The sequence below is a fragment of the Leucopleurus acutus genome (assembly GCF_964270905.1).
Source record: "Leucopleurus acutus genome assembly, chromosome: 1".
NCBI lineage: Eukaryota > Metazoa > Chordata > Mammalia > Artiodactyla > Delphinidae > Leucopleurus > Leucopleurus acutus.
Window position 1 is genome coordinate 122,362,612 of NC_139142.1, and position 14,870 is coordinate 122,377,481.

At 36.4% G+C, this 14,870-nt stretch overlaps 1 protein-coding gene across 8 annotated transcripts in view; it reads right to left on the bottom strand.

Annotated features, from left to right (window-relative positions):
• Positions 1 to 14,870, bottom strand: part of ATOSA (atos homolog A) — a 114,852-nt gene that overhangs the window by 67,027 nt on the left and 32,955 nt on the right. The window lies entirely within an intron of this gene.

The following is a 14,870-nucleotide window of genomic DNA, read 5'->3' on the forward strand; positions in this document are numbered from 1 at the left end:
TATATTAATTTCCACTCACATGGAGATTCCTAGTGATCATTATTGCTGAAATGATTATCCAGTGATTTGTATTTATTATGACAGGGTACCAATAAGCCAAGTGGCCAAACAACAATCCAAACATACCGTGTTTTTAAGAGCTAAAACACTTCTTAAATTTAAAATATTAAAATGTACCTAAGAGACTTAATTGGGATTCTCATCTTTCAAAAGATTTGGGGTTATGATGACCTACATTAGTTCCAGGAGCAGAGCCTTGTTTACAAAATCTAAGATTTTGGAGAGAAGAAAATGTTCTAGCCTGTTTTTTGGCATCACTCATACTACATTGTTTAAAATGAGCTAGAACAGGGATTATTTATAATCTAAGCTAGTGGACAAACACTCTAATAATATCCACACACTAGTCAGATTTAATAAGTATCAAGATCAGGTATAAGAATCCATTTTTAATATCCTATAGTACTTGGTCTTAATAAAAATATCATTATTTATTTTCTTTTTTTAAAAATTAATTAATTAATTTTTGGCTGCATTGGATCTTCATTGCTACACCCGAGCTTTCTCTAGTTGTGGCAAGCGGGGGTTACACTTGGTTGTGGTGTGCAGGCTTCTCATTGCAGTGGCTTCTCTCCTGTTGCAGAGCACAGGCTCTAGGTGGTGGGCTTCAGTAGTTGTGGCACGTGCGTTCAGTAGTTGTGGCTCGCGGGCTCTAGAGCGCAGGCTCAGTAGTTTTGGCGCACGGGCTTAGTTGCTCCGCGGCATGTGGGATCTTCCCGGGCCAGGGCTCGAACCTGTGTCCCCTGCATTGGCAGGCAGATTCTTAACCACTGCACCACCAGGGAAGTCCCCTATCATCATTATTAAATATGTGCCAGGATGCACATGGGTTCCCCTTTACCTATACCCATATTTCTTTAAAGATACGATCTAGGACGTTGTTAACCTTCTGCTATTATAAAGAATGGTATGTTTGATTCATACCATCAACCTAGAACCAATCAAGGGTTTTTTATTCTGATAAAATGATATTTTAGTAAAAGTATTTCCATACAGATAATGTATCTTACATTTACTTGTCCCTAAGATGATCACAACTCTGTGAAATAAGAATGAAGAAACAGAATCACCTAACCCAGGTTTAAGTCCAAGTCCTGGTTTGTTTTGTTGTTGTTTTTTTTCCCCACAACTAGCCATCACTGGTAATGTCATTACCTCTACTAATTATGCCAATAGTCATACAAATGACAGATTCTGCATTTAAAATTTTGGAGAATGTTAACAAAAATCTAGTAAAGTAAATTAGTTATGTGGAATTAAGACAACCTCATGTAGCTTTAAGACTCAACTGCTAAGCCCTCAAAGTTTTAATAATTTACTTGCATTTTTAAAAATTTTGCTAATTTCAGACTATTTCATATAGTCTTGTTTCCAAATGATATAACAACTCTTCTGGCTACCTGTATCACTGCAAACTCTAATGTATCCAAAACTGAATTACTTTTCCTCTGATTAGGATTCACCATTATTATCACTCCCAATTTCCTAAGCTAACAAACTTCGGAGAGAATAAAAATAGCCACTGATTATGTGTTTATTAAGTGCCTGATACAACCACTTTACTCAAGTTATGTCATTACAACAAACCTATAAAATGAATACCATTATTATCTCAGTTTTAACCAATGAAGAAACTGAAGCTCAGAGAAGTTAGGTAATTTGATCAAGCTTACATAGAGCAGGTGACAAAACCAGAATTTTAACCCAGGTCTTTCTAGTTCTTCTAAATGCTAAAACAATCTGCAGGATTAAATGTGAAATTAATTTAAGGGGCTGGGACTATCATTTTCTTTTTAAATGAAACAGGAAAAAGAAAAGATGAGCCACCATTGCGTGAGCAAGATTGAGTAATGAGTTTTGCTTAGGAGGAGGGAATGTTGTTATAGGGCAGCAACTTCAGCTGTCTTTGTGGGCAGTCAAAAAAATGTTTAACCTACTGCTCCGTTTGATACTGCCTCTCAGTTACCACCACCCCCTTAATTTTCCCAAATAGGTGTTTGGTTCTACCTTATCACATTCAACCAACACGGACTTTGGAAGCATATATTAAAGGATGATATTAAGTTTTACCTAGTTTGAGAAAGAAGTAGTTGCTAGAGATTTACCACCAGAATGCATGAATTCTGTAACTACTAAATACACTTTTTTGTGTAGAGGGAGAGCCTTTTCTTCACACAAATGCTACAGTCAACCTCTCAAAGCTTTCCACTTTCAATACAATTTCAGTTTATACAATTATTTTACCCAGCAAGCCAGTGCAAAGTACTTATACTTTGCATACCTTAATAGTTTCTAACCTTTTAGACCAGGAAGGTTTTAGTTGCATCGCCTAGAGGGGAAAATCAACAAGACCTCATGAACTAAGCACCTCAATTGAAACCTGCACTTACTGAGAATAAATTTCCATTCCTTATTCTCAAAAACGAAATAAGACAGAACAACCAACACATACATACATACCCCCTATATTCAAACCAAAAATATTTGAGACAACCACAAATAGAAAAGGGTAGTGGAACGTCAAAGTTCTACAAGTCTGTGCAGGCCATCTGATACTCTCTTCCTCTGGGCCAGCTCCCCTACTCCCCACCTGCGCCTCTTCCAAAACAGCACAGGGTAACCACTCCAGTCCGGATTTGTCTGTTGACTCAGGGGAAAAAAGTCAGGAAAGACTACATTTGACAACAGGTTCCACAGGGCAAAGATCATGTTAGTTCTTGCTCATGATTATATTTCTACCACATATGTGCCAGGCACATAGGAGGTGCTCAATGAATATTTGTTTCAGGAGAAGAGAGGGAAAGGAATCTAACTGTCCAAAGTTTTATCATATTTAACAGTAAATTCTAAAAATGGTAAGTCATTTTATCCATATACTATGTAATCACTAATTTAAAGTTTATTACAGAAGGCACTGTTCATAAGAATTCAGATGACTTTGAATAAATATTTTTTTTGCTATAATATGTGCATTTTGGTAGAAACATTTTAGAATTTCTGAAACAAAGTCCAGGTGTTTTGTACCAAATCAAAGCAAACATTCCATGTTGTCAATCCCTTGATTTAGTACAAGAGTCCACATAAATTATAAAATACTAGAGGCAATATCCTACAGAACACAGCTGAGGCAAATTGTCTGCCTTGAGCTATATTTAAGCTAGCTAAATACAGAATAAAATACAAGTTAATGGAAGACAAGATTTGAGTGCACTAGCAGGACAACAAAATGGCTAATAACTAGGGTGAACATAAAATTCTTTGTCCAAACAATGACACATTTAGAGTGAAAGGAGACAACTGTGAAATAGGATTGAACACAAGCGCAACAGGCATAAAACCAGGACCATCCCAGGTAGCATTTAATCCATCCCATCCCCCAAGAAAATGTGAATTTCATGGTTAAAATAGATATATAAAATGGTTTAAAAAAAGATATATAAAATGGTTAACTTAATTTTTTAATGTAAATTTTTTATTCCATGAAACTCACTGATCTGAGTCAAAATATAAAATTTATGATATTTTATGATATCTGAAATACTTTACAACTGTGCATTAGGTTTTTCAAATGTCCTTAAAAAAAAAAAGTTACCATATGCAGCTCACTAGTCCTAGCTTTCTTGTCTGAAGGGAAGGGAAAGAAAGATCAGGTCTTCACCCACAAAGCACTGACAGTGATTAAGCACACAATAGGCACTTAAATGTTTTCTCAAACATCTAATAAATGCCAGCTCTGAGCCTAGCACCATAACAGGTGTGAGGGAAGAAGTCAGATGCTGTGCTGCCCTTGGAGAACAAATACTCTACTGAAGGAAGCCCAAATTGTGGTATGTGTCCTAGTCTTCTTTCATTTCCTAAAGCATGCCAGTCTCTTTCTAAATTCAGGAGCTTTGCACATACTACTCCCTTGGCCTGCAATGTTCTTCTCCTCACTCGTTACACAGCTAGCTCCTGTTCTCACCTCACCTTCTCAGAGAGGCCTTAGCTAATCATCCCAACCAAAGGGGTCTTCTCCCTGCCCTAAGTTGTCACCCTCTTAACCTTTGTATATTTCCTTCAGAGCACTTAGAACATGTACTTACCTTACTTGTTGAAGAAATGTTAATGTATTAACAATAATAGGTAACATTTATTGAATATTTCTTCAGAATCAAATACTATTCTAAGCACTTTACATGGATTACTTCATTTAACCACTATGACAGTCCTTTATTTAGGCACTATTACTAGCCCTGCTTTTCACATGACAAAACTAAAGATGGATTTCCTCTATAATTCTTAATAATAAGCTTACACTATTTCTTGACTTTTAAATTTTAGGCGTTATGTCTAATTTCTTTATATTCCTTTCTCTTTTTAGCAACCCAGTTTCAAGGATTAAATATTTCTTTCACTTTGAGTCTATGTATTACGATTTGACTTTCTTTTAAAAGTATGTATACATTACTTGAGAAGAATGTTAAAATATAATCACCTAGCCTTTGTTTCTTTCAAGTTCCTTGAGGAAGGCTGGATGATCATGATGTCATTTCTGATGCCAGAACCTAGAGGCAACTGTGATCTTGCTAGAGGTAACAGAGTACAGAAAAATACTCAACTGGCTAGCAGGTAATTTAAGTTTTACTTTTGTAGTTAGAGAGGTTACTTCTTTTTTGGGGGGCCTTATGTTTTCTCAACTGTAAAAATGAAAGAGATTCACACTCTCTAAGGACCTTTCCAAATCTGATGTCTAGCAATAGCATAACTTTTAGAGTAATTTCAGAATAACAAAAGCATTTTCATGTCCTGAGCTCTTCATAATGGAATTTAATCTGTACCACGATGTAACCCGATGATTTTTTTTTCATTGTTAGTCATTCAGAGTCCCCTGGCAGATCCCTGAACTCTGCAACATAAGCTACAAGAAACAGCACAGGCCAGGGTTGTTATATGCTGGACTATAGAAACATGTCTCCAGGACTAGCATTCAACCAACAGAATAATTACCAAGATTTGAGTATACTTCCTTAAAGGCACAGGTATGTTCCTTATTCCAACTTCTGAAGAGCAAGTATACCAACTTAAGAACATACATGCCCAGAGAAACAATTTTTAAGAAAGGAGTTATGAATGATGGAAAATAAGATTTCCTGCTGTGCTCTTTCTACCACAATACACTGCTGAACAAACCCCTCTTATAACCAAAATTTTTTTCTTGAAGCTTTGGTGTGAAAAGTGTTTATTTGGTTGGGTAGTGGAGAAGATATATGTTCATTCTCTCCTTAACACAGCTAGAAAAGCTTATCAGTATTGTGGGGAATCTCCTTACTCTTAATGCTCACATGCAGTTGGGAGGTACAAGGGCTTCTAATCCTACAGAGTTCATTAAGTTTCTCCCAGCAATTGTCTGGAATGAGAGAAGGAATCTCCAACTTCATCCTGTTCTTTTCCCCTTTATTTGTTCTAACACACAGCTACTTTAAAATAAACTGTGCAGTTTACTACTCTGACCAAAGAATATCATAAAACAATAGCCATGGTATTGTGTGCCATCTTAATATTCCCAAGAATTTTCATAAAAGGCAATACACACTAATCCCTCATATATTACAACAAATGGTGGTGAAGGGAAAAACATATAGAGAAGAAAACAGCCAACAGTAGACATGAGTGTCAGGTAATTTTTATAATACCAGGTAATAATGTAATTTTGAGGGCTAAAAAACTGAATTTAAGACTGTCAGACATTCAATAATCTCTGTTCTGGTTTATAATGAAATTATATAAATGTACTGCCAGATTATTCTTCCAAAAAGTTCTCTTAATCATACAAAACAGTAATTAATGGTGCCCCACTATCGAATGAATGAAGCTCAAAGTCCTTAGCTTGACATTCAAAACCCGAATCCCCTCATTCCTAAGTAACCCTTCCAATTCACATTAGTCTACCTGCTAGCCCTCAAACATCTTTATTGCTCATGTCCTCTCTTCCAATCTTCCCCCTCTTAATCTCTGTAAAATTTCCATCTATCCAAATCAAACTGTCTTTTAAGGCTCAATACAGCTGCTGTCTCTGCCAAAAGACAGGCTTTGCCCTGAAATTAATCATCCCAGCTGAAATTAATCATTCCCTACAAACTCTGATAATAGACATTACTTTTACCATTTACTGTACTCAGTTACGAATATCTTGTATTATGTTTGTTTGTTTGTTTGTAGTTATCTCATTTGATCCTTCCAATAACCTTGAGAAGTGGGAATAAATATTCTCATTTAGAAACAAAAATGGACACTGTAGAATTAATTCTTAGTTATAAAACTAACAAATCACAGAAAAATAATGCAAAAAGTTTTCCAGTAATAAGTTTTATGCTGCACCACAAAGATATTAAAATGCATGCAAGCATTCATTCAATGACAAATATTTATTGAGCAGCTACTAAATGCCAGGCACCAGTCCATGCATGGGGAAACACAGCAGTGGACAAACACCACTAAGTCCCTGCCCTCTTGAAGTTTACGTTCCTATTGGGAGAAAAACAAAAACAGCAAATAAATAAACATAGAACAGCAGGTCAAGCAGTGGTAAGGACTATGAAGAGTAATGCAGAGTCAACAGACAATAAAAGAACTGTACTCTTTTGATAGGATGATCTAGGAAGGCTTCTTTGAGGAGCTGACAACTGAGCAGAAAGTCAAATGAAGTAAAAGACAGTCATGAGACTTATATTCCAAAAGGGAACAGCAAATGCCAAGTCTCCATGGTGCCAATGTGCTTGTGGTGACTGAACAGCAAGATCGATGTGCCTAGAGTACAGGGAACCTTAGAGAGTACCAAAAAATGAGGTCAGATAGGTAGCATGAAGCTTCAGGATTAAAAATGGAATTCTTCCCAATGCAAAAATAATTTAAAATATAATTCTTTTTCAATTGAAAAAGTCTTAGAATTTCACCAATACTCATTTTCCTCTTACATCTACTTAGTCCAGGTAATTTTTTTTTAAAGCTAAATAAAATAAGGAAAAATCTGCTAAAATCTTAATTAACTGTCCTATTTACATGACCTAATTTTTTTTTCCAGAAGTCAATAATTTTATTTACTTGTACCTTTACATATTCTTATGGTGTACTCCAAAAGCTTTCTAAATGTTGTTCAAACATCAGGGTCTAACTCCTTTTCTGTAACAGAAAGCAACTTACTTCCTTAAAAGGCAGTATGACTATAGACAATACCAGGACAACTAGAGAAATATGAATATAAACAGTATATTAGATATTAGCATTGTGCCAATAGATTTCTTGGGTGGGATAACTGTATTGCAGGTATGTAGGAGAATGTTTTTATTTTTAGGAGACACACAGTGGTATGATGGTAAATGTTTAACGACTGGCTCTGCAAAGGAAAAAAAAAAAGCCCTGGTTTGTAGCACTGCCAATTTCCATGGTGTAAATGCTGGTACCATTACTGATTTCAAGCAACCAACTTGATGCAGAGCTGGGAAGAAATGTACACAATCAGCTTTCATATGCTGTTACCAGCCAGTTCCACACTGAAGTACACAGGGTTGAAGTGTCATGACGTCTGCCACTTACTCTCAATTTATAGAAACAAAAAACAAAACAAAACAAAAAAAAGCCCCTATGTCTGTCTGTCTAACCACTTACCTATCTACTGACCTCCCACTCAAGAGAGATAAAACAAAAGTGGTAAGATGTTTACAATCCATGAAAAGTATTTGGATGTTAACTGTATGATTCCAACTTTTCTTGTGGGTTTGAAGTAGAGCAAGCAATGTACGGAAGTTTAAAGAAATCCTATGGCCAACTCTATTGTATACCAAAAAATTTGTTTGTATATCAAAATTTTTTTGTATGTCAAAAAAATTTGGGGAAGTATACCGAATATGATATAGAGCTTTAACTTAAAGTTATTTTTAAGATCAAAACCTTGGAATTCCCTAGCGGTCCAGTGGTTAGGATTCCACATTTTCACTGCTGAGGGCTCAGGTTCAATCCCTGATCAGGGAGCTAAGATCCCGCAAGCCGCACAGCGCAGCCAAAAAAAAAAGATCAAAACGTTTTTAAAAAAAAGCAATTTGCCAATACTGAATGCTAAAGTTATACATTCTCCTACTATTATGAATTTAAGTAGAAGTGACCCACTGGATAATGCAACAAACCATGATATGTCTTCACAAAAGAAAATGGCTGATTTGGTTAAAAAATGTAAAAGAATTCTCTAGATGTCAGAGTAAAGTTTTATCAATATAAATGGCCCGATTTCAGCTATTGTTATCAAATTTTAATTCCATTCAGAATATATAAGTTTAATAAGTGGGAAAATAACAAATGGGAACTTCATATTAATTTAAAATGTTAATTCCTAACTATAAACTAGTTGTGCTCTCAAAAAGGATGTTTTAAAGTCCAAATAAAAGTCATACTTTGAATAAATATTATTTATAAATAATAAATAAATAAATAACAATTATAAAAAGTTACGACTAGATTCCCAGGCTAGCCTACCAAAGGTTTCTTAACCTATAATATTAGCCCATTTCTTACAGCATCATGGAACAAGTGTAAATTCTGGGTCACAGATGCAGAAGGGCCATGCTCCAAGCACTGAAATCAATCCTAGCTTATATTCTAAAATAAAGAAAAAAGCAATTTGGGGCACCATCTGACCATTCTAATAATTTCCATCAACCTCCTTCTAGTGTCCACCCCCACCCGAATCTCTTTGCCTTAACGCTGCTCTAAATGCTCTTAATGGTGTATGATCACCCAGAAATAGTTGGTGTGCTCCAATTACCTACTTTCCCTCTCCCCTTGCATGCACGTTACAGATGTGTAGTTCAGTACTTGTTTCGAGTTCCTCTAGTTGTATATTCCAGAATACAAGGTTCAGAGTGACAAACAATAAGGGCCTATCGATCTCTTATGCCTTTTATGATTAACTTTCACAACAGAGTACTGAAACATTCATTTCCTCAGTGCAGCTGATCCAAGTTGTGTATCCTTGGAAATAAAACACTCACCAATCTCTATCCTGTGCCAGGCACAAGCTAGGTGCCGAACCATAGGTTCTCAGTTCGTCTTTCCCACAATCCTTAAGGTTGATGTTATTAGAACAAAATGAACTGAAGTTCTGACAGGTTATGTAATTTGCTCAAGGTCATTTGGCTGATAAGTGCTGAAGTTAGAATTTCTAAGTTTGACCCTAAAGCCTTAGGGTCTTAACTCTTCCTTTTTAGCATGCTGAAATTTGAACTAATTTTATAACAAAATATGCCTATTTCAATAATCCAGAAAAATGTATAATTAAATATACATTTATTAATCTAAATGGATCTCTTGTTGGTGTAATTTCAATCAGAATAACAAGGGGAAACTTTAAAAACAGTAAAAACCAGGCACTGTGTGAATGGATAATTTTAGACAGAATGAACCCACCTAAGATACACTTGGGAGCACCTGGCCCTTTGCTCATCTGTACAGATGATCCTGTCCATAGGGCAAACCAGTCAACATATATAGCATTTCACACCTTATAAAGTTCTTTGACACATTATCTTACCTGAAACTCAGAAGCAACACTTTGAGCCCAGTACAATTTACAGATGAGAAAACAGGCTTGGAAGTTGACCCAAGTCACAGAACCTATAAGTGACAGAATGAGCCCCAAATCTAAACTCTAAATCCTTTGAGTCTTTATCCTACTTATACTCATAAATCTGAAGTTATCCAACAAATTTAATCTCTCTTTCTTTCAAAGAAATAGTAACAGGAACAAATTCAGCATGGTGGTTGGAGAGCAGAGAGCTACCAGAAGATGTCTGTGTGTGGATCATTTGTTAAGTAGATGTATATAAACTGGGGACCACCTATACCAAACAGCTTTTGCCTACTTCTTATTTTACAGCATTTTATTTCAATTTAATCAATTTAAAAATATAACCTTTTTTAACTTTTTATTTTACATTATAATTTATTAACAATGTTGTGATAGTTTCAGGTGTACAACAAAGTGATTCAGTTATACATATACACGTATCTATTCTTTTTCAACTTCTTTTCCCATTTAGGTTGTTACATAATATTGAGCAGAGTTCCCTGTGCTATACAGTAGGTCCTTGTTGGTTAAATATAACCTTCTTTTAAGGTAAGTTACGGGCAAATATATCTTAAATCTATTTTTTTAAATTAGGTATAAAGTTGTGATAATAGACTAACAGTCAATAATGCAAACAAATTCCTAAAGTGAGAGAATTTCAGGTGGTGACACTAAAACAATCAATGATTGCTAATCATCTGCTTCTACTCCTATTTGCTCCACAAATATTGGGATATACTAGTGATTCATTCTTTCAGCAAATATATATTAAGCACCTCCTATGCACCTACCATGTATAAGGCTATCTGCTAGGTGATGGAAATATAGTTGCGAACAAGAGATAAGGTTCTTGTCCTCATGGAACTTAAAATCAAGCTGTGGAGACAGACAATAAGCAAAGAAAAAAATCACAAAATGTGGTAAATGCGGGACTTCCCTGGTGGCACAGTGGTTAAGAATCCACTTGCCAATGCAGGGGACACGGGTTCGAGCCCTGGTCTGGGAAGATCCCACATGCTGCGGAGCAACTAAGCCCGTGCGCCACAACTACTGAGCCTGTGCTCTAGAGCCCGCAAGCCACACTACTGAAGCCTGTGCGCCTAGAGCCCATGTTCCGCAACAATAGAAGCCACCGCAACGAGAAGCCCGCACACCACAACAAAGAGTATCCCCTTTTCGCCACAACTAGAGAAAGCCTGCACGCAGCAACAAAGACCCAACACAGCCAAAGATTTAAAAAAAAAAAATGTGGTAAATGCTATGAAGGAAACAGACTGCGGAGACACAGAACAACATAGGACACTAATTTAATAAATAATAATAACAGCTAGCATTAATTGAGCACTTTAAATAGAGTAGTCAGAGAACATCTCTCTGAAAAGTGATATTTAAACCAAGGTCAGAAGAATGACAAAGAGCTACCCATGTGATAACAACTAGGGAGAAAGGCTTTTTAGGCAGAGGAAATAGTGCACACAAGGCTGTGAATGGTCATCAAAAACCTAAAAGCTGGCCAATGGCACTGGGCATGCTGAACAACGGGAAGAGATGCAAAAAGCCTTATTATAATTTTATTGGATGAGTTTCTTTTGTATGAAAAGGAATATATGAGAAATCTCAACTCAGGTTATTGCTAGGTCTGTCTTTGGTATTACACATGGATTAATGTCTAATATTTTGACTAGCTACTGGCATTTTTAGCCAGTCCATCCTGTTTCAGTTTAAAAAGAAAGTCTGACATAATCAACGTCAGATTTTTCACCCATTTGAGCAAAGACAGAATTAAGTATTAACAAATTGACTTTGGTTTACCTACTAAGAAAGAAATACTGTTTCCTAGTACTACAATTTTGCTTTTTCATTTAAAATAAAGTCAGTATTAAGTTAGAATTTCTAAGTTTAACGTTCCCTCAGTTTTTAAAAACTTCAGCTTTAAATGGGGGAAAAATACTACCATAATTAGGTGCAAAGTTGAGAAGGACAAAAGGATAAATGAATATAAATATTCTTCATTTAACAACTAATTTTTTTCTATACTTGTTCGTAATACAGAATGCTTAGGCCCCATGGGTTTCTTCACTTTTTGAAAAGGAAATCAGCTTTTGAGTCACTCTCCCTATGTACACATTAGCCTCTCAATTCTACCTTCCAATTATCTTTTTTCTCACCCTTCAAAGAAATGACAGTGTTCCACCCACTGAATCACTTCCTTCTTACTGAATGACAGGCAAAAACATAGGGAACCTCTATGTCAAGCCCTTTAGTACTGAATCTCAGAAGTTGTATCAAGCCAGCAATTATTTGACAGCTACTGATGTGTCAAGACCCATCAATGTAAATGGATGAAAGATCAACAGTAGTCATTTTTGGACTTGAGATCACAGAGAGTATACAAAACGTATACAGCTTAATTAGCCCCTTTCTTTTGTCCTCCCCAGCTTTCCCTAAATGATTGACTTCTTAATTAGAATATGTCCAATTGTAGCAAGAGCAGTTCACATTTGAATGTCTACTATATCCCAGCCATAGTTCTAAGCACATTACATGCACTAACTTATTTACTCAAAGTAACCCTAAGGCAAGGTACTATTACTTCCTCCATTGTAAAGATGAAGAAGGTGAGGCACAAATAAGATATACAGTTTTCCAAGATCACAATAATTAGTAAATCTGTTTTTCATTTTCCTCAGGCCTATTTTAAAATAAATTTGGTCCCAATATCTTATAATACTTTAATATAACATACTCCTACAAGTCAGAGGGTTAAGAGCATGTACCCAAGCTTATTTCAAATCTGGGCTAGCCCTCTTATTAGCTGCGTAACCTTGGGTAAGTTACCAAACCTCTCTCTCTGACTCAATTTCATTTATCTATAAAATGGAGATGACAATAGCATCTAATTCCTTGAACAATTGTGATGTTTAAATGAGTTACATATAGGGCTTCCCTGGTGGCGCAGTGGTTGAGAGTCCGCCTGCCAATGTAGGGGACACGGGTTCGTGCCCCGGTCTGGGAGCGGCTGGGCCCAGTGAGCCATGGCCGCTGAGCCTGCGCTTCCGGAGCCTGCGCTCCGCAACGGGAGAGGCCACAACAGTGAGAGGCCCGCGTACCACATAAATAAATAAATAAATAAATGAGTTACATATATAAACTACTTGGAATAGTGCCTGGCACATAGTATGTAGAAGAGTTAGCTGTTATTAGTAATAGTACCACACCACTTCCACCCCGGGAATTGAGCAAAAGCCTGATCTATTTAATCTAGTCAACACTTCTTTTCCTCTAACATCTGTCATTCGTATTGTTTGACTTACACTGGCTAACAATGAACTATTCTTAGCAAGTAAGCAACACATCTAACTCCCATGCTATTTTTTTCTAGTCCTTACCACTTCTTTCCTCCTATTTCAGTTGCCCAGGAAGAACTGTTTGAGATTAAAATGGTTTGCATTATACTCTAGGCAAGTTCATAAGCCATCGCAATACTAAAGCTAAAGCCTAAATTTGTAATACAATCAAAAAGGGGGTTTCTTAGTCTATTCAGCCTGCTATAACAAAATACCATAAACTAGGTGGCTTATAAACAACAGAAATTTATTTCTCACAGTTATGAAGGCTGGAAAGTCCAAGATCAAGACACTAACAGATCTGGGTGTCTGGTGAGGACCAGCTTTCTCATTAGGCAGTTGTCTTTTCATTATAACCTCAGATGGTGGAAGGGATAAGGGCACTTTCTTGGGTCTCTTTCATAAGGGCCCTAATGCCATTCATGAGGTCTTCACCCTCATGACCTCATCACCTACCAAAGGCCCCTACCTCCTACTACTATCATTTTAGGGCTTAGAATTTCCATCAACACATGGATTTGGGGGGCACACAAGTACTCAATCTACAGCAGAGGGAAAAAACTAAGCATTCCTCTAAGTTTTAACCTCAAAAAATCAAATTGATTGGTATTTTATTCGTGGAACAGGTTTTGCACTAATAGTTTTTTCTTAAGAATTATAAATGACTTACAATATGTGTTCAAATATGAATTGAAACAAAGTATGTTTAAATTATTAATGCCTTGATGATTTCCTAGATGTTATAGGCCTTAACCTTTCATAACAGTTGATAAGCTCAGACAACATTCTTAGAAATGTCTGATGAAGAAACTGTTTCTAACCAAAGCATAAAGCATAGCAAAATTGACATTTATCTTTTAAATTGAAAAGATGTTGATTCTACTTAAATTGTTGAACAATACCATGAACTTGGGACTTCTGAAACCTTGGGACTTTTTTTTTTTTTTTTTGCGGTACGCGGGCCTCTCACCCCCGCGGCCTCTGCCGCCACGGAACACAGGCGCCGGACGTGCAGGCTCAGCGGCCATGGCTCACAGGCCCAGCTACTCCGCTGCACGTGGGATCCTCCCGGACCACAGCACGAACCCGCGCCCCTCCGCATCGGCAGGCGGACTCCCAACCACTGCGCCACCACAGAAGCCCGCCTTGGGACTTTTGAAATCAAAACATAAGCTTATATTCTATTATTTTGAAAAATATTTTTATAGAAAAAATATGCATTCAAAAACAAACAAGATTATAAATACCATACATTTATACCATAAATAAATATTAAATGTTAAAAACATAAAATGCTTTAATTGCTTCTATGCAAAGACCATACTTCAGACATCTCTTGAAACACTGGGCATTCAATATCTAACTAGGATCAGATCCGAACTTTACATCCTTGAGTACAAGGTGAAGTAACATTGTTTAACCTCTCCAGCTGCCCAGCTCTAGTCAGAATTTAAAAATATATTTCCAGGAAGCTTGGTCCACCCATGCCACCCCCTACATATAGAGGTTAAGATGTAACTGTAATAACAAATGACACAGAAATAAATTACACATACATCAAGCATCCTTTCATAGCTTTTGTATCTTCTCAGATAACTATACATTAAAAGCCTACTAAATCTGCTTGAGCCTTAGCAGGTTACAGGTTATGAATGCAAAACGAAACAAGATACTATTAGGTTATTGCACATTTGACTATTTCTTTACCTCTGTTGAACATATTTTATAACCGACCAACATATAACCACCTGTAATATCATGTTTAACATGGTAATGATCATTTATTTAAAACCTACTATGTGCCAACCAGTGTCGTATTTCATTCTAACAACTATGAGAAGTTGGAATTATCCCCATTTTACAGACAA